At 48.4% G+C, this 21,626-nt stretch overlaps 1 protein-coding gene across 1 annotated transcript in view; it reads left to right on the top strand.

Annotated features, from left to right (window-relative positions):
- RAP1A (RAP1A, member of RAS oncogene family) overlaps positions 1–21,626 on the top strand; it is a 270,806-nt gene that overhangs the window by 111,433 nt on the left and 137,747 nt on the right. The window contains exon 2 of the mRNA XM_063955357.1: positions 14,041–14,109. The gene's annotated coding sequence lies outside the window, so the exon portion shown is untranslated. The remainder of the gene's footprint in view (positions 1–14,040; positions 14,110–21,626) is intronic.

Genomic DNA, 21,626 nt, shown 5'->3' on the forward strand with positions numbered 1-21,626 from the left:
TGCTGGGACTCCGTAAGGACCATGGGGAATAGCGGCTCCGCAGGAGACAGGGCACAAAATAAAAGCTTGAGATATCAGGTGGTGTGCACTGGCTCCTCCCCCTATGACCCTCCTCCAAGCCAGTTAGATTTTTGTGCCCGGCCGAGAAGGGTGCAAACTAGGTAGCTCTCCAGAGCTGCTTAGAATAAAAGTTTAGTTAGGTTTTTTTATTTTCAGTGAGTCCTGCTGGCAACAGGCTCACTGCATCGTGGGACTAAGGGGAGAAGAAGCGAACTCACCTGAGTGCAGAGTGGATTGGGCTTCTTAGGCTACTGGACGTTAGCTCCAGAGGGACGATCACAGGTTCAGCCTGGATGGGTCACCGGAGCCGCGCCGCCGTCCCCCTTACAGAGCCAGAAGAGACGAAGGTCCGGTGAAAGCGGCGGCAGAAGACATCCTGTCTTCAAGACTAAGGTAGCGCACAGCACCGCAGCTGTGCGCCATTGCTCTCAGCACACTTCACACTCCGGTCACTGAGGGTGCAGGGCGCTGGGGGGGAGCGCCCTGAGACGCAATATAACACACACATACCTTAGCTGGCAAAAGGAATACATCACATATAGCTCCAGGGCTATATGGATGTATTTTTTCCCCTGCCATTTTACACAAAAAAGCGGGAGTTAAGGACGTCGTGAAGGGGCGGGGCCTATCTCCTCAGCACACTGGCGCCATTATTCCCTCACAGCTCCGCTGGAAGGACGGCTCCCTGATTCTCCCCTGCAGTACTGCATCTGATTCAGGGTAAAAAAGAGAAGGGGGGGCATTTTGGCAGCAAATAACTAGATTAACAGCAGCTATAAGGGATTAACACTTATATAAGGTTATCCCTGTATATATATAGCGCTGGGTGTGTGCTGGCAGACTCTCCCTCTGTCTCTCCAAAGGGCTAAGTGGGGTCCTGTCCTCTATCAGAGCATTCCCGGTGTGTGTGCTGTGTGTCGGTACGCGTGTGTCGACATGTATGAGGAGGAAAATGAGGTGGAGGCGGAGCAGTTGCCTGTGTTAGTGATGTCACCCCCTAGGGAGTCGACACCTGACTGGATGATTGTGTTTAAGCAATTAAGTGATAATGTCAGCAATTTACAAAAAAACTGTTGACGACATGAGAAAGCCGGCAAATCAATTAGTGCCTGTTCAGACGTCTCAGACACCCTCAGGGGCCCTAAAACGGCCGCTACCTCAGTGGGTCGACACGGATCCAGATACAGATACTGAATCTAGTGTCGACGGTGACGAGACAAACGTAATGTCCAGTAGGGCCACACGTTACATGATCACGGCAATGAAAGAGGCATTGAACCTTTCTGACACTACAAATACCTCAAAGGCGGGTATTATGTGGGGTGTGAAAAAACTGCCAATAGTTTTTCCTGAGTCTGAGGAAATAAATGAGGTGTGTGATAAAGCGTGGGTTTCCCCCGATAAAAAAAACAGCTAATTTCTAATAAGTTATTAGCACTATACCCTTTCCCGCCAGAGGTTAGGGCACGGTGGGAAACACCCCCTAGGGTAGATAAGGCGCTCACACGTTTATCTAAACAAGTAGCGTTACCGTCCCCTGATACGGCCACCCTCAAAGAACCAGCTGATAGGAGGCTGGAAAATATCCTGAAAAGTATATACACACATACTGGTGTTATACTGCGACCAGCAATCGCATCAGCCTGGATGTGCAGTGCTGGAGTCGCATGGGCGGATTCCCTGACTGAGAATTTTGATACCCTGGATAGGGACAATATTCTGTTAACTATAGAACATTTAAAGGATGCATTGCTATATATGCGTGATGCGCAGAGGGATATTTGTACCCTGGCATCAAGAGTAAGCGCAATGTCCATCTCTGCCAGAAGAGCATTATGGACCAGACAGTGGTCAGGGGACGCAGATTCCAAACGGCACATGGAAGTATTGCCGTATAAGGGGGAGGAGTTATTTGGGGCTGGTCTAACAGACCTGGTGGCCACGGCAACGGCTGGAAAATCCACCTTTTTACCCCAGGTTACTTCACATCAACAGAAAAAGACACAGTCTTTTCAAACTCAGTCCTTTCGTTCCCATAAGTACAAGCGAGCAAAAGGTCACTCTTTTCTGCCAAAGGGCAGAGGAAGAGGAAAAAGGCAGCACCATGCAGCCGCTTCCCAGGAGCAGAAGCCCTCCCCTGCTTCTGCCAAGTCTTCAACATGACGCTGGGGCTTTACAAGCAGACTCAGACACGGTGGGGGCCCGTCTCAAGTATTTCAACGCGCAGTGGGCTCACTCGCAAGTGGATCCCTGGATTCTACAGGTAGTATCACAGGGGTACAAACTGGAATTTGAGGCGTTTCCTCCTCATCGGTTCCTGAAGTCTGCTTTACCAAAGTCTCCCTCCGACAGGGAGGCAGTTCTGGAAGCCATTCACAAGCTGTACTCCCAGCAGGTGATAATCAAGGTACCCCTCTTACAACAGGGGAAGGGGTATTATTCCACACTATTTGTGGTACCGAAGCCGGACGGCTCGGTGAGACCAATATTAAATCTAAAATCTTTGAACACTTACATAAAAAGGTTCAAATTCAAGATGGAGTCACTCAGAGCGGTGATAGCGAACCTGGAAGAGGGGGACTATATGGTGTCGCTGGACATCAAGGATGCTTATCTCCACGTCCCAATATATCCTTCTCACCAAGGGTACCTCAGGTTTGTAGTACAAAACTGTCATTATCAGTTTCAGACGCTGCCGTTTGGATTGTCCACGGCGCCTCGGGTCTTTACCAAGGTAATGGCCGAAATGATGATTCTTCTACGAAGAAAAGGCATCTTAATTATCCCTTACTTGGACGATCTCCTGATAAGGGCAAGAACCAAGGAACAGTTAGAAGTCGGAGTGGCACTATCTCAGGTAGTGCTAAGTCAGCACGGATGGATTCTAAATATTCCAAAATCGCAGCTGATTCCAACGACACGTCTACTGTTCTTAGGAATGATTCTGGACACAGTCCAGAAGAAGGTGTTTCTCCCGGAGGAGAAGGCCAGGGAGTTATCCGAGCTAGTCAGGAACCTCCTAAAACCAGGACAGGTCTCAGTGCATCAGTGCACAAGGGTCCTGGGAAAAATGGTGGCTTCTTACGAAGCGATTCCATTCGGAAGATTCCATGCAAGAACTTTTCAGTGGGATCTACTGGGAAAATGGTCCGGATCGCATCTTCAGATGCATCAACGGATAACCCTGTCGCCAAGGACAAGGGTGTCTCTCCTGTGGTGGCTTCAGAGGGCTCATCTACTAGAGGGCCGCAGATTTGGCATTCAGGATTGGATCCTGGTAACCACGGATGCCAGCCTGAGAGGCTGGGGAGCAGTCACACAGGGAAGGAATTTCCAGGGCTTGTGGTCAAGCATGGAAACATCTCTTCATATAAAAGGATTCTTCGCTGGGCGGAAAATCATGTGATAGCACTGTCAGCAGTGTTCATTCCGGGAGTGGACAACTGGGAAGCAGACTTCCTCAGCAGACACGACCTTCACCCGGGAGAGTGGGGACTTCACCCAGAAGTCTTCCACCAAATTGTAAACCGTTGGGAAAGACCAAAGGTGGACATGATGGCGTCACGTCTAAACAAAAAACTGGACAGATATTGCGCCAGGTCAAGGGACCCTCAGGCAATAGCAGTGGACGCTCTGGTAACGCCGTGGGTGTACCAGTCAGTGTATGTATTCCCTCCTCTGCCCCTCATACCGAAAGTATTGAGAATCATAAGAAGGAGAGGAGTAAGAACTATACTCGTGGTTCCGGATTGGCCAAGAAGGTCTTGGTACCCGGAACTTCAAGAGATGCTCACGGACGAACCGTGGCCTCTACCTCTAAGACAGGACCTGCTACTGCAGGGGCCTTGTCTGTTCCAAGACTTACCGCGGCTGCGTTTGACGGCATGGCGGTTGAACGCCGGATCCTGAAGGACAAGGGCATTCCAGAAGAAGTCATCCCTACTCTGGTAAAAGCCAGAAAGGAAGTAACCGCAAAACATTATCACCGCATTTGGCGTAAATATGTTGCGTGGTGTGAGGCCAAGAAGGCCCCTACACAGGAATTTCAACTGGGTCGTTTCTTGCATTTCCTGCAAACAGGACTGTCTATGGGCCTAAAATTAGGGTCCATTAAGGTTCAAATTTCGGCCCTGTCGATATTCTTCCAGAAAGAACTGGCTTCAGTACCTGAAGTTCAGACATTTGTGAAAGGGGTGCTGCACATACAGCCTCCTTTTGTGCCTCCAGTGGCACCTTGGGATCTCAATGTTGTGTTGAGATTTCTAAAATCACACTGGTTTGAACCATTGTCTACGGTAGATTTAAAATATCTCACGTGGAAGGTGTCGATGCTGTTGGCCTTGGCTTCAGCTAGGCGTGTGTCAGAATTGGCGGCTTTATCATGTAAAAGCCCTTACCTAAATTTTCATTCTGACGGCGGAATTGAGGACTCGTCCTCAATTTCTACCTAAGGTGGTTTCTGCATTTCACATGAACCAACCTATTGTGGTACCTGCGGCTACTAGGGACTTAGAGGACTCTAAGTTGCTGGACGTTGTCAGGGCCTTGAAAATATATGTTTCCAGGACGGCTGGAGTCAGGAAAACTGACTCGCTGTTTATCCTGTATGCACCCAACAAGCTGGGTGCTCCTGCTTCAAAGCAGACGATTGCTCGTTGGATTTGTAGTACAATTCAGCTTGCACATTCCGTGGCAGGATTGCCACAGCCAAAATCAGTAAAAGCCCATTACACAAGGAAAGTGGGCTCATCTTGGGCGGCTGCCCGAGGGGTCTCGGCTTTACAACTTTGCCGAGCAGCTACTTGGTCAGGGGCAAACACGTTTGCTAAATTCTACAAATTTGATACCCTGGCTGAGGAGGACCTGGAGTTCTCTCATTCGGTGCTGCAGAGTCATCCGCACTCTCCCGCCCGTTTGGGAGCTTTGGTATAATCCCCATGGTCCTTACGGAGTCCCAGCATCCACTTAGGACGTTAGAGAAAATAAGATTTTACTTACCGATAAATCTATTTCTCGTAGTCCGTAGTGGATGCTGGGCGCCCATCCCTAGTGCGGATTGTCTGCAATACTTGTATATAGTTATTGTTACAAAAAATTCGGGTTATTATTGTTGAGCCATCCTTTCAGAGGCTCCTTTAAATTTATCATACTGTTAACTGGGTTCAGATCACGAGTTGTACGGTGTGATTGGTGTGGCTGGTATGAGTCTTACCCGGGATTCAATATCCTTCCTTATTATGTACGCTCGTCCGGGCACAGTATCCTAACTGGCTTGGAGGAGGGTCATAGGGGGAGGAGCCAGTGCACACCACCTGATTTCTCAAGCTTTTATTTTGTGCCCTGTCTCCTGCGGAGCCGCTATTCCCCATGGTCCTTACGGAGTCCCAGCATCCACTACGGACTACGAGAAATAGATTTATCGGTAAGTAAAATCTTATTACACACTGCCGACACACACATACTTACCTATGTTGACACGCCGACTGCCACGGTCTCCGACGATCCGAGAGTACCTGTGAAAAAAATTATACTCACCCTCCAGCGTCCAGAGGTACATCCACGTCCAGAGATACATCCACGTACTTGTTAAAAAAACAAAACGAACACCCGTGCCATGCCGGACGGAAAGGGGTCCCATGCTTTCACATCAGACCCCTTTCCCCGAATGCCGGGACACCACGTGACTCCTGTCACTGAAGTCCCTTCAGCCAATCAGGAAGCGCTACTTCCGTGGCGCTCACCTGATTGGCTGTGCGCTGTCTGAGCTGTCAGACAGCGCATCGCAAAGCCTCTCCATTACTTTCAATGGTGAGAACTTTGCCGTCTGCGGGGGTTACCCGCGGTCAGCCGCTGACCGGCGGGTGACCTCACCGCTAGCCGCTAAGTTCCCACCATTGAAAGTAATGGAGAGGCTTTGCGATGCGCTGTCTGACAGCTCATACAGCGCACAGCCAATCAGGTGAGCGTTGCGCTTCCTGATTGGCTTTAGAGACCTTTCTGTGACAGCTGTCACTCTGAGAGGTCTCTCTGCAATCGGGGATAGGGGTCCCATGTGTAAGCATGGGACCCCTTTCAGTCCGGCATGGTACGGGTGTCCGTTTTTTTTTTTTTAACAAGTACGTGGATTTATCTCTGGACCCTGGCTGAGGTGAGTATATTGATCTTTTCTTTTCAGGTATCCGTGGATTCTACTTGGAGAAGAGGACCGATGTCGGCGTGTGAACATAGGTAAATATGTGTGTCGACGTATGAAATAAAGTTTTACTGTCACTGTGTCTGTGTCCTGTTTTTATTTGGGTATTTTTTTTCCAGTAGAACTACAGGTACCAGCGGGCCCGTTTTTCTCCCGCATGCTGGTACTTGTGGTTCTCCAAGTACCAGCTTGCTGGGGAGGCTTGCTGGGACTTGTAGTTCTTCTGGAAAAAAACAATATTCTTGACATTTTACCAAGGCTATCAGCCTCCCATCCGCAGCCCTTGGATGGGGGGGACAGCCTCGGGCTTCACCCCTGGCCCTTGGGTGGCTGGGTGGGGGGGACCCCTTGATTGAAGGGGTCCCCACTCCCCCAGGGTACCCCGGCCAGGGGTGACTAGTTGGATATTTAATGCCACGGCCGCAGGGCACTGTATAAAAGTGACCCCCGGCTGTGGCATTATCTGTCCAGCTAGTGGAGCCCGATGCTGGTGTAAAAAATACGGGGGACCCCTACTCGTTTTGTCCCCCGTATTTTTTGCACCAGGCGCAGAGCCCGGTGCTGGTTTTAAAAATACGGGGGATCCCCTGTCAATTTTTTCCCCGCATTTTTAGAACCAGGACCAGCTCGAAGAGCCCGAGGCTGGTTATGCTTTGGAGGGGGGACCCCACGCCATTTTTTTCAGGGATTTCACCATTCCATCTATAAAAAAAAAAATATTATTTTTAAAAATATATAAATAATACTTGTGCCTCCCAAAAAGACAAACCAAGTACCTAATCCCTTCTAATATAAATAGATCTGATATTACCACGAAAAAAAAACACAAAAAAAACATGTTTTAATTTTTTTTTATTGGTTTCACCCTCCAAAGTGTGGCGGATTGAAAATGACGAATTTGCTGTCTAAAAGCACTGCTGTCGAATTTCCAAACTTGAATTGAATATGCTTTTGTCGAATTGCAGCACTTGTATCGTTGCAGAAAAGTCGAATTTGCAAAAAGTCGAATTTCAAAAAGTCGAATTTTGAAAGTCCGTTTTTTTTGACGAAAAGCACTGAATTGCATTGACGAATTTTTTTTTTTGGCGAAAAATACCCGAAATTCGACAATTTCGGGAATTCGACCGCAATTGCATATACCCCTATGTATGTGTGACTGGAAGATTATTTAGTCAAGGCAGGGCCTCGTGTGAACAATGATTTGCTGTTTTTTATTTATTTTTACGAAATATTTTGTGTTAAGCAGTCAGAAATGTTATCAGGCATTTGGAGTCTTTGTTTTTAGGTGATATCCAGGAATGTGGGTTTAGATTTTAAAAGCTGCTTCCATTCAAAGTAAAATTGAATGAAGGATCTGTAGCTCTACATAACCAGGGTCCCAAGATACTTGAAGCAGCTTCTGATTCCTTATGCTTCCACTTGCTAACTTTGATCAGCAGATGAAGAACTATTAGTAGTATCTAGAATCTCCTGTACTTCATTTAGGGGCTGCCGCCTCAAACAGTTCAGGGTCTTTCGCTCTAGAAACTTGTTTAGTTAAGCCAGGGGTGGCCAACCAGTCAGAGGCAAAGAGCCAGAAAAGATCTGTAGTCAAGGGGAAGAGCCAGTATAAAATGGGGGCGTGGTTTAGTTTTCACAAAGCCACACCCCATTTTGTGCGCACACCTTTCGTTATGACGTTTGTAGGAGTATGACCTTCTGTCATAACTCCGTTTTTAGTTATGTTGTACAGTGCCACATACATATAATGCCCCAGTACAGTGCCACATACATATAAATATTTAAAAAAATTGGTGCCTCCACACTGCCAGAAACATATGTCCCCACAGTGCCAGATACATATATGCCCCACAGTGCCAGATACACATTTCCCCCCAGTGCCAGATATGCCCCCAGTGCCATATATATATGTCCCCACAGTGCCAGCTATGCCCCTAGTGCCAGATATATATGTCCCCAAAGTGCCAGCTATGCCCCCAATGCAGTGTCCCCCCAGTGCCAGATATGCCCCCAGTGCCAGATATACATGTCCCCCCAGTGCCAGCTATGCCCCCGTGCCAGATATATATGCCCCCACAGTGACAGCTATGCCCCCCCAATGCCAGTGTCTCCACAGTGCCACATATGCCCCCAGTGCCAGATATACATGTCCCCCCAGTGCCAGATATACATGTCCCCCCAGTGCCAGATATACATGTCCCCCCAGTGCCAGATATACATGTCCCCCCAGTGCCAGATATACATGTCCCCCCAGTGCCAGATATACATTTCCCCCCAGTACCAGATATACTTGTCCCCACAGTGCCAGCTATGCCCCTAGTGGCAGATATATATGTCCCCAGTGCCAGCTATGCCCCCAATGCCTGTGTCCCCACAGTGCCAGCTATGCCCTTAGTGGCAGATATATATGTCCCCAGTGCCAGCTATGCCCCCAATGCCAGTGTCCCCACAGTGCCAGATATGCCCCTAGTGGCAGATATATATGTCCCCAGTGCCAGCTATGCACCCAATGCCAGTGTCCCCACAGTGCCAAATACGTCCCCCAAGTGCACGAGAACTTCAGCCTCGTCCCAAGTGCCAGATATATATGTCCCCACAGTGCCAGCAATGCCCCCAGTGCCATATATATATGTCCCCACAGTGCCAGCTATGCCCCTAGTGCCAGATATATATGTCCCCAAAGTGCCAGCTATGCCCCCAATGCAGTGTCCCCCCAGTGCCAGATATGCCCCCAGTGCCAGATATACATGTCCCCCCAGTGCCAGCTATGCCCCCGTGCCAGATATATATGCCCCCACAGTGACAGCTATGCCCCTAGTGCCAGATATGTCCCCAAAGTGCCAGCTATGCCCCCCCAATGCCAGTGTCTCCACAGTGCCACATATGCCCCCAGTGCCAGATATACATGTCCCCCCAGTGCCAGATATACATTTCCCCCCAGTACCAGATATACTTGTCCCCACAGTGCCAGCTATGCCCCTAGTGGCAGATATATATGTCCCCAGTGCCAGCTATGCCCCCAATGCCTGTGTCCCCACAGTGCCAGCTATGCCCCTAGTGGCAGATATATATGTCCCCAGTGCCAGCTATGCCCCCAATGCCAGTGTCCCCACAGTGCCAGATATGCCCCTAGTGGCAGATATATATGTCCCCAGTGCCAGCTATGCACCCAATGCCAGTGTCCCCACAGTGCCAAATACGTCCCCCAAGTGCACGAGATAACTTCAGCCTCGTCCCAAGTGCCAGATATATATGTCCCCACAGTGCCAGCAATGCCCCCAGTGCCTAGAGTCCCCACAGTGCTAGATATACGTCTCCCTAGTGCCAGCAATGCCCCCAGTGCCAGCTATACTTGACGCCGACCCCCCCCCCCCCCTCCCTTCCCCTGTGCTGCTCACCGTGTGGCTGCTGTCTGTGAGGGGAGGAGAGCGCAGCGTGCGCCTCTCCTACCCCTCACTCTCCGGCAGCTGTGTCTCTCTTCTAGGCGCCGGTCCGTGAGCCAATCAAAGCTCGCGGTCCGGCAGCCTTGGCTGCCGGTCCGCGAGCTCTGATTGGCTCACGGACCGGCGCCGGAGAGTGAGGTGCAGCAGCACGGGAGTAGGGGAGGCCAGGGCAGCGGTGGCCAGGAACCGGCTGAGCCGCATGCGGCGGATGAAAGAGTGCGTGCGGCTCGAGAGCCGTGGGTTGGCCACCCCGGAGTTAAGCATTGCATTAATGCATCTTATTTTTTATTTAAAATAAAAAAAATAAAAAAACAAACTGCCTAGCTTTGTAGTGTTAGTACTTTCATGTGTTTTTTTTTTTTTTTTAAACTGCTAATGAAAAGCACTGGGGAGTTGGACTGCACATACTAGTTTAAATATTGTACCTCTAAGGCCGTGTACACACGGTGAGATTCGGACTTATCCGATTCTCACTGTGCGACGGGGGGCCGGGTCGGCACTTAGCCAGTATCGCAAGCACATAATGAGTGTGCTTGCGATCCTGGTTCTATGCGATTTTGGCTAAGTGTCAATCCTGACTATCTCTTCTATAGAGATAGTCAGGATTGACTTGCCTGCACAGCCTATTTTTTCGGCCGATGCCGACCGCGCGGGGCCGCGGATCGGATTGCAAGGTGACTGTCACCTTGCGATCTGCACTATCTTTTCTTCCGATTCTGACTAGTCAGAATCGGAAGAAAAGATCTTACCGTGTGTACACACCTTAACATTGAGAGTATTTTTGCGTACCACTTGAGATGTACAAGGATGAAGTGTGCATTTTCGTAATGACAAACAGATGTATCCACTTAATCTAGCCTCCCTGCACATTAAACAGCCCTCCCAGCCATTTCGTGGTGTGACTTGGTAGTGTGACTTTTCCCATTAAAATGTCTTCTTTGCAAAACAATCTAAATAATACGCACAAGCAACTTTTGCTGATTAAAATGATATGCGGCATGCATATATTCTGTATGCGACTGCGGCTGTATCTGCATCTGAAATGCTACGTTAGTGTTTTTTCTTCCTAGAAAACACTGTAATGTAGCATTTCATATGCAGATATACCCACTGTCGCACTGGCTAGTACCAGAGCCCGATCTACACACAACATACGAGCCAAAGTGAGCATCTGGTCATTATACACAGGTGCAGCAGTATTTACAGCTGGAACTTGAGTGACATTTGATCAGATGTGCAGCCAAGATAGGCAGGTGAGGCATTGCCTCACCTGTCATATACTTTTTACTCCAGAGGTTTGACTGTAAAAATTATTAGAATACTATTAAGAAGATATTTTTAAAATGTATCCTTTTGTATCTTTCATATACTTTTTTTTATAATCCAGAACTCTGGAGTATGACAAGAAAGGCTCTGCCTCACCTCACGTCACTGGATTTCTACTATGTGCCTATGTGAACAAGTTTTAATCAAGTGCTCCAGTATGCTGAGCTGTGTGCACACCATTCTGGAGCATGAATTAGATGCCAATGTCATTACAGAGCATTCCACTGCCAATAATTAGCCTCTTCCGAGCACAGCATGAGCATATACAAATAGTCCTGTTTACAGCAGGGCACAGCTACCCAGTGGTTAGAGGCCATGACTGGGTTTGTCAAGACCTGATGTAAGAATTTAAATTGTTTAGCATTGCTCAAAGTGCTTCCTGTTAGTCTGTTATAAGATTTTGAAATGCGTATCAGGTGACTGAAGGCAACAGACTGCATCAAATAATTTTAATATCACTGGATGATTCATTGCGCCCTTTGGGTGCTCTTCACACCGTCGTAAGGGGCTTTGCCCCCTTAACCCTTGCACGCCATTGTGGTGTGCAATATTTGTATTATATTGAGTATTACCTCCAATCATTGTGCCACGGGTGGGGGAGGGTGTGTGTGGGGGTGCCGCGGGTGGGGCCCGGAGGTACTGCGAGTGGGGGAGGGGCGGGTAATGCTTCTCCTGGGAGCAGCGAAACTGCTGTGCTCCCTTTTGGCAGTGGCTCTCCTGGAGACTTGCACAGCAGCCATGCAGCTAGTCACTATTGTTAGTGCCGGTGTCCCAACACGCTGTATTACAGGGAAGAATATGCACTCAATAAACTCCGTTTCCAGCAGCCCTTAGTGCCAGAATGCTTTGGCGCTAAGGGCTTCTGGGAGATGTAGTTTATTTAATGTGTCTACTTTCCAGTAATGCGGCGCGTTGGGACACTGGCGCTAACAATAGTGACTGGCTGGCAGAACTGACTGACTCGCTGAATCAGTGTAAAAGGTGAGAGTGCTGTACAGTGTGACACTGCACAGTACTGTCACCTTTTACATTGATTCAGCGTCCAGACATTACCCTCAGCGATATCACCCACTCGATCCGTTACATTAGCCATCTCGGGGCTTCCAGGCCGGCAGCCCAGGTGCTGTGTTGCGGAGTCAGGGCCTCTGGGGATCTTGGCGCGGCTGTGGCGGGGAGGCACTTCTGTGACATCACACGCAGAGGCGGCTCCGGGTCTGAGTATGCGGCACAGGGAGGGCTATGAAAGCCTTCCACTGCGCCGCTTTCATACACATCTATGCCTGTAGCCGCAGCAGCTTTTGTTCCACCTGTGCCGTGGCTAGAGAGTGAGGATTATTGATGCCGGAGGGGGCTGGCCGATTGGCAGCAGGACATAGGACGCTGCAGTAAAATACTCTCTCTCCCCCCCCCCCCCCCCCCCCCCATCCCTATCTACAGTGCAGAGACTTGCTGCAGATGCAGTGGCATACCCTCCAACTGGTCTGTACCGATTTTTTTGGCTCTCCAAACTTCCATTGAAAGTATACGAAAAGGGTCCACGCTCCCTTTTCGAATTTGAAGAGATTTTTATGTGTAAATTGTTGGAGGGTATGTTGCTGCAGATGCAGTGGGCCTATTTTGTGGTGTGGACCTGGAGCTGCAGCTCCATCAGCCGCATTGTTAATCCTGCTCTGGGAACACACAGCAGCCAAAGGCTCCCATTGGATGTAACCTGTGAGGGCGGGCGTTTCTCGCCCTATCAGCTGTGGACTGGGTGTGATAGACCTACTGCTAACCCAGTGAGAGCTACTAGCCACTCCCAGCGTTTTCCACACTGAGTGACCGATCTGGGCAATTATATAGGAGATTATTCACTTTTGTGTGGGAACATTTTTGGAATATAGATTTTTGCATTGGTTTGTCTTTTTGGGGTTAATCATTAACCGACCCAAAGCACAGATAGGCACATAGAGTTATTGTGTACCCAAATTTTAACAGATGGAAAATATTGAACAGTTACAATATTGAGACAAATGATCAAAATTAACAGATTGTATAATTGTTGTGTAGAAAGGAATAAATTATAATTGCTTCACTTTTGGTCTTTGTAACATCTTTGTTTTAAACTTGAATTATGTGCTGTTTCAGAGTATGATTGCCTTCTGCTGTAGGGCGGTCTCCACACTGGTGTGTTTTAAAAAAAAACAAAAAAAAACATTTGCTTGGAATAATTTTAAGCTGATTCTGTAAATAGCAATGGTTTAACAATGTTACTTGCATGAGTGCATTTTTATCATACAAGTGATCTCTGCCTTCAGAACCCTTGTCTATACATTTTGCTTTTTTGACACTACACATCTTTTTAAAATATTATAAATTGTATATTATACATTGTCAGAAGCAAGTGCTTGTTTTAAAGTTTCTGATCCAGACCGGAACATTGAAATGAGCATCCCATTGTGTAAGACTAGTAATTTTTCATTAAATAGCTCATTATAAATAAACCTCTGATTGTGGCTTTTAATTAATCCTCCTGCTCACAATCTTAACTGGGCCCACAAATCCCTTGGGTGCAGCCAGGTCTGTGGGACATGTTAGGTGGGCAGAGGGCCCGTGTCACAAAAAAGTGACTCCAGGATTAGGTCCAGGTCGCTTTAAGGGTAGGCAAACAATAGCCTGAACCTCTGTTGAGTGGCTCGTCATTGGGCTCAGTCCACGCTTTAGCATCAGATAGGTAAGGGGGGGCCCCTACTTTGTGGCGTAATAGGTATAAGGAGCCATATTGTGTGGGCATAATGTGAATTGGTCGTATTGTGTGGCCATGCCCCTTCCCTGTGAGGGCATGCCTTTTTTCGCACAAAGGCCACCACCCGGCTACTTCTTGATGCCACGTGGCTGACAAGTTTCTGATATCGCATTTAATGATGTATGCATGTACCGTAATGCATGTTTAAGCTCATGTTTTACATTTTAGTGAGATGTAATAGTATTCAAATGTTCTATTCAATTTGAAAATATCTATTTTTATTTTACTTTTAGGTCATATATAATTTTGGATACGTTTTTTACATACCAGAGGAGAAACTGTTTACATGCTCAGGATAGTGGGTAAGTGTAATCTGTACAATCATATCCTAACAAGTAGAAGGCCTTGCTCAATCAAGCTAAAACAAAATTGCATTTTTATCATTTCTGTGGCAATTCAGTTAGCGGCGGTGGTCACGAGGTGCCAACATTCTGACATTTTTCTGCATCTCCCTGCACCAACATTACAGAAATGTCTTTACAAGGTGCAAAGGTACAGTAGGCAAGACAATCTGCAATATTGGGGTGCCATAATAAGCAGTTATGTGAGCAGCTGCATGTCACCGCTAACTGAATTGCTTGTTAAATCTGAATATCTGATAACACATCTTTAGTGGGGGGGTATCCAATTAGCCAGGGTTAATTACCGGGCCTTTTTGTCTTGCCTGGGGCAATTCGGTTTGTCTTGCCTGGGGCAACTCGGTTTGTCTTGCCTGGGGCAACTCGGTTTGTCTTGCCTGGGGCAATTCGGTTTGTCTTGCCTGGGGCAATTCGGTTTGTCTTGCCTGGGGCAATTCGGTTTGTCTTGCCTGGGGCAATTCGGTTTGTCTTGCCTGGGGCAATTCGGTTTGTCTTGCCTGGGGCAATTCGGTTTGTCTTGCCTGGGGCAATTCGGTTTGTCTTGCCTGGGGCAATTCGGTTTGTCTTGCCTGGGGCAATTCGGTTTGTCTTGCCTGGGGCAATTCGGTTTGTCTTGCCTGGGGCAATTCGGTTTGTCTTGCCTGGGGCAATTCGGTTAGCCTTTATAAGCCGGTGTAAGCTGCGGCTTATCGGTCAGGCAAAACAAAATCCCTATAAACAGCCCCGGTTTTCTACGTAAAACACACAGGGGGTCGATTCAATTCGGCAACTTAAGAATAGCGCCGGGAATTAGCTCTCGACGCTATTCAATTCAGCTGCTAGTTACCCGCAATTGTCGGGAATTCTCTCATCCCCGGGGGGTGAGAGAAGAAAACCGACAAAAGTGCTGCCTCGCGGCCGGCGCAAGGCTGATTATGTCGGGAATCAGCCTCGCGCCTGGGAGTTAAGTCGGAGAATGCCCGTTCTCCCGACAATTCAACCTGTTTAGTCGGCGAGAACGGGCCATCGCCGACTTAACTGGAGCTGAATTGAATAGCGTCGGCAGCTAATTCCCGGCGCTATTCTTAAGTTGCCGAATTGAATCGACCCCCAGGTTTCTATTTTTCGTGCCTGATATTTCTTTAAAGGTAAGTGGATTTCCCCTTTAGTGTTTGTCTGTTCTTCTTTTTATTTTTTTATTTTTTTTTGAATTATTACTGGAAGGAGAAGAGTTTCATATGCAAGCTTAGCAAGCCCCTTGCGGGAGCGGTAGCGCCCGCTTCTTGGGTGTTATGGATACCCATGAGTGGGAGTAGTCCTTGCTGGTCAGCATGCCGACTGTTGGGATTCTCAGCGGGCGGGATGTAGGGGGGAGGTAATGTGACCGCCGGTCAGATAACTACATCCAGTTTTATGTAGTACCTATCGGTTATTTGAGTGTACAATGCTGCAGCCAATACAATTGGAAGAGAATGCAATTGTAAAATAAAAAAAAACGCAGTGCAACTTTAAAACTGCTATATTAGTATTGTCTGCAAAGGAAAATACAGGAATTATTAAGTGCTTAAACAACATTTCGTATGTGTATTACTATATGTGATGAATTATAACATAGTAATTAATAACTAGTAACTGGCAAAGTTGCCCATGCTGCTGGTGGCTGCCAATCATAAACTATGTGGGCAGGCAGAAGTGAATTCTGTCCCTCATTATATAACTGACCCTAAGGGTGACATATAAACACAATTTTACTTAATTCAATATTTATTTCTAAATTTATCAATAAGAAACTTATAGTCTAGAGGTGCTGTGAAAATAATTCTGATACTCTAGGGCAGTGATGGCTAACCTTGACACTCCAGCTGTTGTTGAACTACACATCCCAGCATGCCCTGCATCAGTTTTAGCATGGCCAAATAGCAAAACAGTAGCAAGGCATGCTGGGATGTCTAGTTCAACAACAGCTGGAGTGTCAATGTTAGCCATCACTGCTCTAGGGGGTCTGAGACTCCAGGTAGACGCCAATTGGTCGACACGCCTTAAGTTGACATGGACAAAAGGTCGACATGAGTTTTTATGGGGGTTTTCTCTTACGTCCTAGAGGATGCTGGGGACTCCGTAAGGACCATGGGGTATAGACGGGCTCCGCAGGAGATAGGGCACCTAAAAAGAACTTTGACTATGGGTGTGCACTGGCTCCTCCCTCTATGCCCCTCCTCCAGACCTCAGTTATATCTTGTGCCCAGAGGAGAATGGGTGCACTGCAGAGAGCTCTCCAGAGTTTTCTGTTGAAGAAGAATTTTGTTAGGTTTTTTATTTTCAGGGAGTCCTGTTGGCAACAGGCTCCCTGCATCGTGGGACTGAGGAGAGAGAAGCAGAGCTGGCTTGTCAAGTTGGGCACTGCTTCTAAAGGGTTCTGGACACCATTCGCTCCAGAAGGAGTCTGAACACAGGTCTCACCTGGGGTTCGTCCCGGAGCCGCGCCGCCGTCCTCACAGATGCCGAAGAAAGAAGCCGGATGAGAAGGCCTCTTAGGCGGCAGAAGACATCAGATCTTCATGAGGTAAGGCGCGCAGCGGTAAGCTGTGCGCCATTGCTCCCAGTCTCACACACACACACAGAGCAGCACTGAAGGGTGCAGGGGGGGGCGCCCTGGGCGGCAATAAACCTCACATTTGGCCAAATGCAGATAGATTAGGCTGCAGAGGCAGTAAATCTAAGATCCCCCGCCATTTTCATTGAAAAATCACTGGGACCGAAGCCCGCTGTTGGGTGGGCGGGGCTTGATCCTCAGCACTAACCAGCGCCATTTTCTCCACAGAAGCTGCATGAGGAAAACGCTGGCTCCCTGGTCTCTCCACTGCTGAACTTCACAGGCTGGAAAAAAGAGGAGGGGGGCACATTAGCGACGCAGTGAGTGGGAATTGATATATTATATATAGAAAAGCGCTATCTGGTCATAATTTTTCCAGTGTTTTTAAGCGCTGGTGTGTGCTGGCATACTCTCTCTCTGTCCCTCCTTAGGGCCTGGTTGGGGTTTTGTCCCCTTATAGGTTAATCCCTGTGTATGTGGGGTGTCGGTACGTGTGTGTCGACATGTCTGAGGCGGAAGGCTTCTCCAAGGAGGAGGTGGAGCAAATGAGTGGTGTGTCCCCGTCTGTTGTGCCGACTCCGGATTGGATGGACATGTGGCATATGTTGAATGCAAGTGTGGCATCTTTACATAAAAGGCTTGATAAGGCTGAATTAGGGGGGACATCAGGGGGTCAATCCTCGGATTGGACCGACTTACAGGGCCCGTCGGGGTCTCAAAAGCGTCCCTTAACACAAGACACTACGACACGGATTCTGATTCCAGTGTCGACTACGACGAAGTAAAATTGCACCCTAGGGTGACTAAAACCATTCAGTGTATGATTGTGGCGATGAGGGATGTGTTGCATATTGAGGATGAACCCTCGGTCCCCGACACAAGGGTACACATGTTTAAGGAAAAGAAACAGATTATTAACTTTCCCACATCTCATGAATTAAATGATTTCTTTGGAAAAGCTTGGGAGACTCCGGAAAAGAGACCGCAGATCCCCCCAAAAATTTATATGGCATACCCCTTCCCTAAGCAGGACAGGGAGATTTGGGAATCACCCCCCACTGTGGACAAGGCCCTGACGCGCTTGTCCAAGAAAGTGGCGCTACCGTCTCCTGACACAGCGGCCCTTAAGGACCCTGCAGATCGCAGGCAAGAAACTACCTTAAAGTGTATTTATTCTCATACGGGTGCTGTGCTAAGACCGACAATAGCGTCTGCATGGGTGTGTAGCGCAATTGCAGCTTGGACAGATGAGTTGACAGATCAATTTGATAATATCGATAAGGATACTATATTCTTAACTCTAGCCCATATAAAAGACGTAGTCTTATTTATGAGGGATGCTCAAAGGGACATTGGATTGCTAGCTTCTAGGGCCAATGCCATGTCTATCTTAGCGAGAAGATCCTTATGGACCCGCCAATGGACGGGTGATGCGGATTCCAAAAAACATATGGAAGTACTACCCTATAAGGGTGATGTATTGTTTGGGGATGGGCTGACGGACCTGGTTTCCACAGCTACAGCAGGTAAATCTAATTTTTTACCATATATTCCCCAACAGCAAAAGAAAGTTACACCCTATCAGATGCAGTCCTTTCGGTCGCACAAGTCCAGAAGAGGTCGGGGATCCTTTTTCCTCGCCAGAGGTAAGGGCAGAGGCAAAAGAGCACCTGCTTCGGCAGGTGCCCAGGAACAAAAGTCCTCCCCGGCTGCTCCAAAACCCACAGCTTGACGCTGGGGCTCCCCTGAGGGAGTCCGCACCGGTGGGGGCACGTCTTCGACTTTTCAGTCAGGCCTGGGTCAGTTCGGACCTGAATCCCTGGGTGTTGGAAATAGTTTCCCAGGGTTACAAATTGGAATTCGAGGAGGTGCCCCCGCGCCGATTTTTCAAATCGACCCTACCAGCTTCCACATCGGACAGGGATATAGTGTTAGCTGCAATTCAAACGCTGTGTATACAGCAAGTGATAATCAAGGTTTCCCCTGCACCAGCAGGGAAGAGGTTACTACTCAACCCTATTTGTGGTCCCGAAACCAGACTGTTCGGTCAGACCTATTTTGAATCTGAAATCCCTAAACCTGTACATAAAAAGATTCAAATTCAAAATGGAATCTCTCAGAGCGATAATAGCCAACATGGAGGAGGGGGAGTTTATGGTGTCTCTGGACATAAAGGATGCGTACCTTCATGTCCCCATATATGCCCCCCATCAGGAATACCTGAGATTCGCTGTACAGGATTGTCATTACCAATTTCAGACGTTGCCGTTTGGACTTTCCACGGCCCGAGGATTTTCACCAAGATAATGGCGGAAATGATGGTGGTCCTGCGCAAGCATGGAGTCACAATTATCCCATACTTGGACGATCTCCTGATAAAAGCGAGATCAAGGAAGAAATTGCTGAGCAGTGTGGCGCTCTCTCTGAGAGTGCTCCAGCAACACGGTTGGATTCTAAATCTACCGAAGTCACCGTTGATTCCGACAACTCGACTACCATTCCTAGGTATGATACTGGATACGGAACAAATGAAGGTCTTCCTCCCAATAGAGAGAGCCCAGGACATCCAGAACATGGTCAGAGACCTGCTAAAACCGAAAAGGGTGTCAGTTCACCAATGCGCTCGAGTTCTGGGAAAAATGGTGGCGGCCTACGAGGCCATTCCCTTCGGAAGGTTCCATGCAAGGACTTTTCAATGGGACCTTCTGGACAAGTGGTCAGGGTCCCATCTGCACTTACATCGGAAAATAACTCTGTCCCCAGGGGCCAGAGTGTCCCTCCTGTGGTGGTTGCAAAGTGCTCACCTCCTGGAGGTTCGCAGGTTCGGAATTCAGGATTGGATCCTGGTTACCACGGACGCGAGCCTCCGAGGATGGGGAGCGGTCACGCAGGGAAAGAATTTTCAGGGTCTTTGGTCAGACCAGGAGTCCTGTCTACACATCAATGTGTTGGAACTCAGGGCCATCTACAACGGCCTTCGACAAGCGGAGAGTCTTCTTCGAAACCTACCGGTTCTGATTCAATCAGACAATGTCACAGCAGTGGCTCATGTGAACCGCCAAGGCGGGACAAGAAGAAGAGTCGCGATGGCGGAAGCCATAAGGATCCTTCGCTGGGCGGAAAATCATGTAAGCGCTCTGTCGGCTGTCTTCATTCCGGGAGTGGACAACTGGGAAGCAGACTTCCTCAGCAGACACTATCTCCATCCAGGAGAGTGGGGACTTCATCAAGAAGTCTTTGCAGACGTAACGCGTCTTTGGGGAACTCCTCAAATAGACATGATGGCGTCACGCCTCAACAAACAGCTTCGGAGGTATTGTGCCAGGTCTCGGGACCCTCAGGCAGTAGCAGTAGACGCTCTGGTAACACCGTGGGTGTTCAAATCGGTCTACGTGTTTCCTCCTCTTCCTCTCATCACAAAAGTGTTGAGCATCATAAGACGAAGAAGAGTACAGACGATACTCGTTGTCCCAGACTGGCCTCGAAGGGCCTGGTACTCGGATCTTCAAGAGATGCTCACAGGAGCATCCCTGGCCTCTAACTCTGAGGGAAAACCTGTTGCAACAGGGGCCCTGTGTATTTCAAGACTTACCGCGGTTACATTTGACGGCATGGCGGTTGAACGCCGAATCCTAGCGAAAAAGGGAATTCCGGAAGAGGTCATCCCTACTTTAATAAAGGCTAGGAAGGAGGTGACGGTAAAACATTATCACCGTATCTGGCGAAAGTATGTGTCTTGGTGTGAGACCAAGAATGCAGCTACGGAAGATTTTCATCTGGGTCGTTTTCTCCACTTCCTACAGACAGGAGTGGATATGGGCCTGAAATTAGGCTCTGTTAAGGTACAGATTTCGGCCCTCTCGATTTTCTTTCAGAAGGAATTGGCTTCTCTTCCAGAAGTCCAGACGTTTGTAAAGGGAGTGCTGCACATCCAGCCCCCTTTTGTGCCTCCAGTGGCACCATGGGACCTGAACGTAGTGTTGCAGTTCCTAAAATCACACTGGTTTGAACCGCTTAACAAGGTTGAGTTGAAATTTCTTACCTGGAAGGTGGTCATGTTGTTGGCCTTAGCATCAGTAAGGCGAGTGTCAGAATTGGCAGCTTTGTCACACAAGAGCCCCTATTTGATTTTTCATGTGGATCGAGCTGAATTGAGGACACGTCCGCAATTTTTACCTAAAGTGGTTTCTTCATTCCATATGAATCAACCTATTGTGGTGCCTGTGGCTACAAGTGACCTGGAGGATTCCAGATCCCTGATCGTAGTCAGGGCCTTAAAAATGTATGTAGCCAGGACGGCTAGACTTAGGAAAACAGAGGCTCTGTTTGTCCTGTATGCGGCCAATAAGATTGGCGCACCTGCTTCGAAGCAGACTATTGCTCGCTGGATTTGTAATACGATTCAGCAGGCTCACTCTTTGGCTGGATTGCCGGTACCAAATTCGGTTAAGGCCCATTCCACTAGGAAGGTGGGCTCTTCTTGGGCGGCTGCCTGAGGCGTCTCGGCATTACAACTGCAGAGCGGCGACTTGGTCGGGGTCAAACACTTTTGCTAAATTCTACAAGTTTGATACCCTGGCTGATGAGGACCTAGCGTTTGCTCAGTCGGTGCTGCAGAGTCATACGCACTCTCCCGCCCGATTGGATGCTTTGGTATAAACCCCATGGTCCTTACGGAGTCCCCAGCATCCTCTAGGACGTAAGAGAAAATACGATTTTAAACCTACTGGTAAATCTATTTCTCCTAGTCCGTAGAGGATGCTGGGCGCCCGTCCCAGTGCGGAAACTCTGCAAGACTTGTATATAGTTGTTGCTTACATAAGGGTTATGTTACAGTTGAAATCGGTCTTGGACCGTTACTGTTGTTGTTCATACGGTTAACTGGTTA

The sequence above is a fragment of the Pseudophryne corroboree genome, chromosome 2 (assembly GCF_028390025.1).
Source record: "Pseudophryne corroboree isolate aPseCor3 chromosome 2, aPseCor3.hap2, whole genome shotgun sequence".
Lineage (NCBI taxonomy): Eukaryota > Metazoa > Chordata > Amphibia > Anura > Myobatrachidae > Pseudophryne > Pseudophryne corroboree.